This window comes from Denticeps clupeoides, chromosome 3, assembly GCF_900700375.1.
Source record: "Denticeps clupeoides chromosome 3, fDenClu1.1, whole genome shotgun sequence".
NCBI classification, from domain to species: domain Eukaryota; kingdom Metazoa; phylum Chordata; class Actinopteri; order Clupeiformes; family Denticipitidae; genus Denticeps; species Denticeps clupeoides.
The window spans coordinates 13,129,951-13,139,158 of record NC_041709.1 but is presented as its reverse complement, the minus strand read 5'-3'; the positions used below and the strand labels follow the sequence as shown (position 1 = coordinate 13,139,158).

Here is a 9,208-nt window from a genome sequence, read left to right as displayed (position 1 = left end):
TAAACTACACAAGCTTAATTACAGTCACAGACTGTACAAACATTAATCAAGTATTGTGAATATAATTGTTTTACACATTTGCTTTACACATATTCAGGGCATTTTATTGTGCATATAACATTGAAATACATTTTTCAGCTGATTTTTTACAATGTGTAAATGCAATATAGCCCAGCTTGTCTAAAAGCCTACTTTTTATCCAGTAGATGAGAAGAGGGCAGTGAATGTGCTTATTCAAAGGCTGTGATGGCCGATAAGGACTATTTAAAAAATGTGGCCAGTCGATGGCTATAAGTGACCATAACATGCTGCTCAGTAAATCACACAGCACACACTGTGTTCTCTTAGTTTTAGACCAAAACCGAAGCCAAGTGTTAGGACACGAAGGGGGCAAACGGAGACAAACGCATTACTCACAAACACAGAGGTTTCGTGGAAATTAAACAACTCACACATACATGAAACAGGGGTAAAAGATGAATGACAGAGCGAGGACAGAACATGGCAAGGATACATTTTACTTATGATAACATATGAAAACAATCCAGGAAATCAGGGAATCATGAAATGTGAAGATCATGACAATATCCCATTTTTGGTCTGTTTGTATCTGGTCACCTTATTTAAAACCAGATTCCATCCCACCAGGACTGAGATCAGATGAAAAGGCTCTGTGCTTTCATTAGTGAACCTGGTAGTGGATACCCAGAAGCCTCTGATTTGGGTTGAGTATCGTGGGCAGGAAATGCAGGGCATGACCTTTTAACAGGAAAATAGGAGATGCGAGAAGGAGTAAGTGAGCTTGGTTTCAGACTCTAACGGTGAATTCTAATTGAATTCTGAGTTCATTGTATTCTAACCCATTGCTTCCGACTCATCCGGTTGCCTTGATGTGTGCAGCGTTTGCCAGCTGTGAGAGTCTGGGCGGTTCTCATGATTTCACTTTATTTTCGATTTTGGCTTAAATGAGAACTCATTTAGAGAGGAGTTTGGTGAATGAGGTGTCTGAATGTTTCAATCACTTGCTAAAAAATTTTTAACCAATCTGAGCAAACTTCAGCATGACCTGAAAAATGTCACACACCTGTTTCTCTACAGCAGTCGCAAGAAAGATACCTTTTCCTCCCCTCTTTTCTGTCACACATAGATAAATGTACAAACTCTCACACACTCTCATTCATACACCAGCCTTCAAACACCCAACGCAACCAAGAAGGCCCAGCTGAAACCCTGTGACTGCAGGGCTTCAAACGGTGGCGTGTGTGACTTGTGGCGTTTTGATGTGTGTCCGGGAAGTCACCCAGCCACCCACCGTCCTCCCTCGCCGAACTGTCCCCATCTGCACAGGACGCACCAGCCGCGGCCCGCTCTCTGTAGCGGTGAGGTGAGGCGAACACCCCCACAACCCTCCTGGCAGCCCGGCACTGCGCCTGCACCACCCAGACCTAGCCGCTATCTGGGCACAGGGTCACAGAGGCAGGGGGAGGGGTCGGGTGTCCAGGACTGAGGCTCGCCCCACTGGAGATGAAAAAAAAGAAAAGAAAAAACTTTGGTGGTCGCCGCAGGTGCTGCGGGCTCTGTGTGCAGTGGCGAGGGGAATCAGGGGACGCCTTGATGGGAATCTAAAAAAAGCCCTCGCTCCCATTCCAGCCAGACACCTGTGAGCCGGGGAGCCGGCGCCGCTCCCGGTGAAAAATCACTGCAGTTCATAAGGCCTGGAGCGCGCCCCTGTGTGTCTGTACTGTAAATGTGTACAGAAGAAGGCACGGATGGGAACATAAATCTCACCTTTTTTACCCTTTTCTTCAAATAATATTAACAATATTCACACTTTTCAAAGGTCGTGTTTCTTTTGGTTTCCAAGAGAGAAGAGAAAAAAAAATTGTTAAATAATACTATGCTTTTAAAAGATGCATTCAATATTTTAAACATTTTATAAACATTTAATATTTACATTTGTTTATGATGAATAAAGTGTTAGACATTCTATTATATTCTATTATATATGCTTTTATACTTTTTTCAGCAGTCTGTAGGTATGTCAGTTAATTAATGAATGAGTAATATGTTTAAATAAAAATTCTATATATGGTAACTCATTGGTACTTATTACTTTAAATTTATGGTCACCCCAACAATGACAGGGATGGGGAGAAAGGACATTGTAAACAGCAATATTTTTGTGGCTCAAAGGGAGGAAAAGACATAAAAAGTGAAATAAAAATGAAACCTGGCCTAATCTTTAAAGATTGCCAAACAACGAATGTACATGTGGTTAAAACCAGATTCCCTGTTGTCCTAGGCAGAGCGTCTGCCTCCAGATGTGCTTCAGCACCCCCTTACTTTCTGCGGTCCTGGTCTCTGTGGTTCCACTCAGGTTTCAGTCTTGACTCTGGTAGCCAATAACAACCTCAGGGTCCAACCCGAATGAGAATGGGTAGAGGAAGAGGGACCGTGAGGGTGAGAGAGCACCCTCACACTTAATCAGAGAGCCTCGCTGACATTAGGGGAGAGCCAGAGACGGCCTGAGAGCACCTCTGCTTCTCTTTGATCCCAGCCAAGCCCCATTAGTGGTTTCATATGGACATGTAATCGCAGTGCGAGCCACCGCCCGGCCGCAGATGGCCACAGTGCAGCTCCTCACCCCTGCAATTTCTGCTCTATTTTAATTTCTCTTGTTCCCCCTACTCCATTGGAAACAGACAATGATTCACATCTGACTCATCCCCTCCCCGCCATTAAACATAGAGTTTATAGTCCTCTTTGTTTGCATTTTTTGGGGTGGGGGGGTCTTTTTCTGGGGGGGGGGTTGTTGTTCGGCAACAACAAAACATGTGAAACAAATGCTGGGTAATGGTTTCTGAGCCTGGCATCTGCCAAAGCCTCTCATTACAAGCTTGACTCACTGTGTAAAGCATCCAAACATTGGCAGTGCATACCGATGAGTATATGGACTCTTTTTATTGACCCATGTTTCAGTCCTGTCCAGCAGAAAAGTGCTAAATGTGACGGCTGAGCTTCTGAAAACCAGTTTACTTCTCACAACACCCTGTGTGCCTCAGGCATTAGCTAATAAATGTGATGCAATTCATCAACCCTATTATGCTTAGCCTACATTTCAAAGGTAAGCATAAAAATTATAAGAGTAGTGTGAGTTTGTTTAATGGCCTGTCAAGGCTCTTTATATTAGCTGCACATTCTAACATCTGATTGGCTGATTCATGTTAAAAGCCATATCAACGGCACACCTCTGACAAAATATAAGTTGAATTAATGTGCCAAGAGGGGCTTTTATAGCTGTATCCAGAAATGTTGTTTGGTTGTAACTAAAATAAATGAGAGCTTAATTCACAGCCCAAAATATCAGGCACTTCTGGTGTTTTTGAAATGAGGGCCAATAAAAAAATGATTGTTGGCCACCAAATGATGCACAGTAGAAACGTTTCTTTGTTTTTGGTGATTGATATTTTTGAATTTCATGAACATTTCCTTTTTTTTCATTTTAATTAATACATTGTGCATGATCATTTTATTACAGTTTATTTACTGTGTATCCCCTTAAAAGATTCAAAAACAGTGTAACCCCAGTAGATCCCTGTATAGTTTTTTTTTTACTGTTTTTTACTGCTGTCTTCACATCATAGTAGAAAAGTGTATTTGTGGTAGTGTGCTGTGATATGGACTCTGTAGGGGGGGCTGTCTCTTTACTCTCACACTGGGGAGAATAAGTCCAGTCCAGTCAGTCCAGTTCATCATGAACATTACTTTAAAAAAAAAAAAAAGAAAGAGGGTGTTAACCTCATGCACCCTGAAATGTTATTTTCTACACTATCAAGCTCTTCATAATGGCAGAGGAGGGGCAGAGGCTCTGGGGGTGTTTGCTTTATTTGATTTGGGGGTAAGATTCACATTCCAAGTAATTAAACATGGTCTTAAAACCACAGTGTGTTTTCATCCCCACAGTAAAACAGAAAAGATCACGAAACAACATCATTATTAACTATCTTTACAAGCTGCCACAATCTGTGCTAAAGAAATGTTAACAACTGTTAATAGAAAGTCATACTTTTAGTCCCCACAATTTCAATCTGTTGACATGCAAAAGGACTGAATGTAAGAGCATGCTGATATTAATAACAATAATACTAATCAGCTTGATTTTTCCATTTACATTTCATTAGGGTCTGCTGCATCCAGACTCCTAATGACTCCATGCACATGTGGCTGTTTTTACAAGGTCAGGCAGGAAAGTGGAGTGTAAAACACTTCCATGCTTCGCATTCTTCAATAGGCTCCCCAACCCCCATATGTTACGTCTTCTGTGGCACCAGTTGCATTAATTCATCTAAATCATTGAGAAATCTATAGCTTTAGGGATTTCTTTAAATCTATTTAAAGTAGAAAATTCTAATAGGTTTTTGGCCTTGTTTGGAAAAACTGAATGACTTTAGTGAAAATGTAGACACAAGGAACTAGCACTTAGATCGAGGAAAGGGGCACGGCCCATAAGGGGCGGGAACCTCACCTGGCCCTTTATTCCTACACTGAGACACACCTGGGAGAGCAGCTGAGGCCAGTCTTTGTCTTGAGTTCATCTAAAACCAGCTTAGGGTCACTGGCTGAGAAAACAGCAGAACACTGAAGTGTATTGTATATAATATTCATGTAAAATGCTTCATGGTTCTGGTTCTTGGTTCCGGTCACTTCAGTTTGTGCTGAGAGTGCAGTGCAGTCCTTTATATTCTCAGTTCGTTCTTTATGGACAAATTCATGTCACAGCACCAATATTAATGAATTTCCCAGCCTTTGCACCAATTAAATGATTATATTTATAATTATAGATCTAAAAAATGAATATTTCTATAAACGTAAGGGCAGTGGGTCATGTGTTCAAGATGATGTTAGCTGGTTTCTTATACATGTATTAGCACAGATATTTTTAACTTAGACAAAGATGAAATGTCACTACAATATTAAACAGTACAGCAGCAAATAATCAATAATCATAACACACATGTATAATAACACATTTATGAATATTGGTGAGGTGACTGAAGAACAGTCATATATAAACATTTAAATAACATGAAAAGAATTTCTCTACACAAACAGAAAACAGAGGGCACATCCATCTGTTTACCATGTGTGCTAAGTTTGCCAGTCAGTTTTCTATGAAGTTAGGAAAATCTGCTAAATGCTTTAAGACATGTTTGTAGGTAAAAGGAAAATATCTGTAAACATGGCAGGGAAGTTGCCACTGGCTGGCAAGGATCTTGACTTGGCATGACTGGAGGCTGGGACAATTGGCATGGAGCAATGACAAGACTGTTGCTTAGCAACCTGTCTGAACTTTGGCCTGCTTTGCAATGCATCCAATGTACCAGAAGTATAACTGAGTTGTCATGTATAGGAAAATGTGACAAGGCCTTCAAAAAGAACCCTGGTTCTGGTCACCACAGTGTTTATTTTTTAAAATTAATTCATTATACTTCATATATGAAGATGTCCAATTGAATGGTTGTATAAAATCCTCTCCTTTTAGAAGGTTAACTACAGATTTTACCTTAATAAAGGTACTTTAGATAGTGTGTCATTATCTAGAATCACATACACATAAAACAGGCTCCTCTAAAAAAATGAACTAAGAATTTCATTGTTTTTGATATTTTATGATGCACACTTTTAATAGTTTTTTAATATTATAATCTATACTAGATATATGAGGTATGGAAGGTTTGTGATGTCATTAGAGAACAGAGTGTATTAATGATTTCACACAAACAAAACTGTACCACACCAATCCAGTGCTGTAGTTCTTGCTGCAAGGCTAACATCCCCCCCAGTCTGTCAGGTCAGATAGAGTGAGAGTAGACACCCTACAACTTCAATCACAGCAAAAACAAAGTTTTTCCTTCCTCATTAACCTTTTGCATTGTTAATTCACAAAGAATCTCCTGCCTGTGTTGGTGCTAGTTAAAAGCAGCATCTGCAAACTGGTGCCCCCTCTGTGAAGGCATTTCCTCAGCGCTCTCTAATGGTTTTAATAACGTTTATAGCTGCAAAGGTATTTTTCCCAGCAGCTGTTTTTATTCCTGGGAAAGGGCCTTTACTCGATGGACTCTCTGGGTGAAAAAAAAAGAGGTTCTTTAAACTAACAGATGTGTCTCAGCGGCAGGTTCAGAGTGGTGTGTGTTTTCTTTTGTGTGTGTCTAAGAGTATGAACCACTAGGTCAGACAAGGAGTGAATCAACTGGTACTCTCACGCTATAAAGCATCAGATGTAATGTGGGTTTAAAGGCCTGCTGAGCCTGCACAGCATGGCATTGTTTCCCTCTCTCTCTCGCTCTCTCTCTCTCTCTCTCTCACACACACACACACACACACAGATTTGGGGTATCCGGCTGGATGACAGCTATGACTGGAATTCGGTCCACAAGGAGCAGTGATCTGAGCCTGAGGCTTTTTCCGGAATGATCTCGGAGGAAGAGGGCTGTACCCAGCTGAACAAGAACACCTGTGTCATCAAGGTAATGACTGACAGCTGACAGGGTGACAGTGACAGATACATGGAGAGCTCTCTCTGTGTGTGTGTGTGTGTGTGTATATTTGTTGTCTCCCCTACTTTTCCACATCATCCAGCTGCAGTTTCCAGAGATGCATGCTGGTTTCCCCTGTGAAAAAAACTTACCCAAAAAAAACTGAATAAGACATGGAGCGCAAAGAAGGAGGGAGCAAGAGAGAGAAAGGAGAACAAGGACAAAATGAAGGGGTGGTGAGCTCTTTTTCACTGCAACCTGTGGTTGTTCTTCTGTGGTCTGACAGGGGCACTGCCACGCACCCTCCCGGCAGTGATGGTGTAATTATAAGGCTTATTTAGCCACAGTGGGACACAGAGAAGCACTTCTCCTTCTGAGCTGGGGAGTAAAGGGTTGGTATCATTCTCAGTTCTCACCCCAGAGCTCCAGCAGGGATGTTTAGGAGAGATTGGCTTGCTATTCAGCCCAAGCTGGGAGGAGGAGACAGGCCGCATTAAGCTCCTGGTTCTTTGGCAAATTTAGGCAAGGCCGCAGCAGGGCGATAGTGGCGACCTGTAATTAAAGAGATGCTAGGATGCTGTGGATGGACAGATATGGGCTGGGCCAGATGTGGGGCCTTTCTTGAAATGTGCCTCCAATGTCTTACATGGTAGCAAGGCATGAATCACAGAACTCACGCTTGGTACAACCGGGAGATGAGTAATATGTGCTGTATGGTGCTGTAAGTTGGCTGTACAACATATTAGAGCCAGACAAGCTGATCTGTGACTCAAAAAATGACTGTGTGTACATGTGTATGTGTGCATCTACATAATATATAAATAGTGATTCACTGAGTGAGTTATTTAGGCTGATTTAGAGGATACAGTCTCTATTCTGAAACATAGCTATAGGTCATAGTATGTACTAAGGCTCAAGGCATGCTGCACTTGTTCCACGTCATTACTCACTGGTTTAGAATGCCTTATTGCCATCTGTCAATGTGACAAAAATGAAATAAATCATGCAAATATGTGACAAATTTCACACATGGTTAAAATGTTACTAATATTACGATATTAGTTTTTACTGGCTTCTATTAAAATGATCAAGGGCCCCAGTTATTTTAATCCAGTGTGAATGGGTATTTGCTCTGTATTGTGGGCAATATGAATTAAAATACCAGGTTTAGCAACCATGGAAAATCATGCCGAGCAACCAAACAGGATGAACATGTATAACAAGCATTAGCTCACTCCATTTTGCCAGTATGACTAGCTAATATTCGTAATCTAGTGGTGGAAAAATGGTTTAGACAGGTAGCGACATGTTAGCATCAGTAATGGCACTGCAATAGTATAGTGTGAAGTAGAAGTAGAAGTGTGGATCTCTACTACAGGCCAATAAACTGCCCTGTTGAAAAAAAGCATGAAGCTTGTACCTGTTTCAGCTGCTTAATTTGCCTTTGCTCATATGACCAGTTTGAAAGTACAACTTAAATTGGTCAAACGTGCAGGTTGAAACTGGTCCTCGGGGGTATAACTAGCGCAAAAACATACCTTAGACTTGTCAAACTAGCCAGTCCACAATCTTATTTATCATAACCAAGAGGTCATAACATGTTTTTTTGGCAAGGTGAGAAATTAGGTGAAATGGTGTCGATATACATATTATATATAGTTAGTCATTCTATTTGGTAAATGAAAACTATTAATATGTTTAGCTAGAAACATTGTTAGCCACTTGTTTGCTATACAGACCACTTTCTTAACAAAAGTTACATTTACATTTGCAGCATTTATCAGACGCCCTTATCCAGAGCCACTTACAATCAGTAGTTACAGGGACAGTCCCCCCCCATGGAGCAACTTAGGGTTAAGTGTCTTGCTCAGGGACACGATGGCAGTAAGTGGGATTTGAACCTGGGTCTTCTGGTTCATAGGCGAGTGTGTTACCCACTAGGCTACTACCACCATATAAAAGTTGAAATATGCCAACAGTATATTCCAAAATGTTGTTTTGCTTCATGGTGAAGGCATGTTAGCATGGTACTGGAAATTTCCATACTCTTTACACTGTGACTGCCATCTCCATGTGTACTAAAGACAAGAAAACAGTCAATTAGTACTTCTTTTTTTGACACTGTAACTGTAAATGTTTGGACATGACGTTCAATTTATCGTTCTTGTTTTCACAGGTTCCTCTCCATGTGGTTCATGCAATCCTGCCTCGTGTTTTTCAAATGACCTTCCTGTGCTCATCTTCTCCCCATGTTTCCCTTCCCCAAAACCAAACAATCAGCAACAGCCAGAGAGCCGGAGCTGCTAAAAATGGCCGACTGTGATCAGAAAAAAGAGGCAAGAAGACTCAATTAGCACCCCATGGTTTAAGACTCATCACATGGCTGCTCCGTGTGCAGGTACGAGGCAGCCTCCCGCGCCCTCCTTTCTGAACCGCACCGCTCAGCGATCACAGCACCACCGCCGCGCACCTCAAATAAGCAGCTCTGAACTGAAGGCACAACTTTTCGCTCGCGCTCTTTTTCTTTTCTCTTATGCTTTTTTGTTGCCACCAGTTCCTGACACGCTCCGTCTTATGTCTCTGAATGTGTTGCTAATGGATTGGCCATTTGACAAGATCAAAACATCTGCACGCTGCAGCCTGCGACAAACAGATCAGGCAAACCATCACCC

General features: G+C 41.5%; 1 long non-coding RNA gene across 1 annotated transcript; it reads left to right on the top strand.

The window, feature by feature from the left end:
• Positions 1-6,390: 6,390 nt before the first annotated feature.
• On the top strand, positions 6,391-9,208 carry LOC114787070 (uncharacterized). Its single transcript, XR_003749295.1, has 3 exons — positions 6,391-6,527; positions 8,713-8,934; positions 9,091-9,208. It is a non-coding gene; the product is annotated as an uncharacterized LOC114787070 (long non-coding RNA).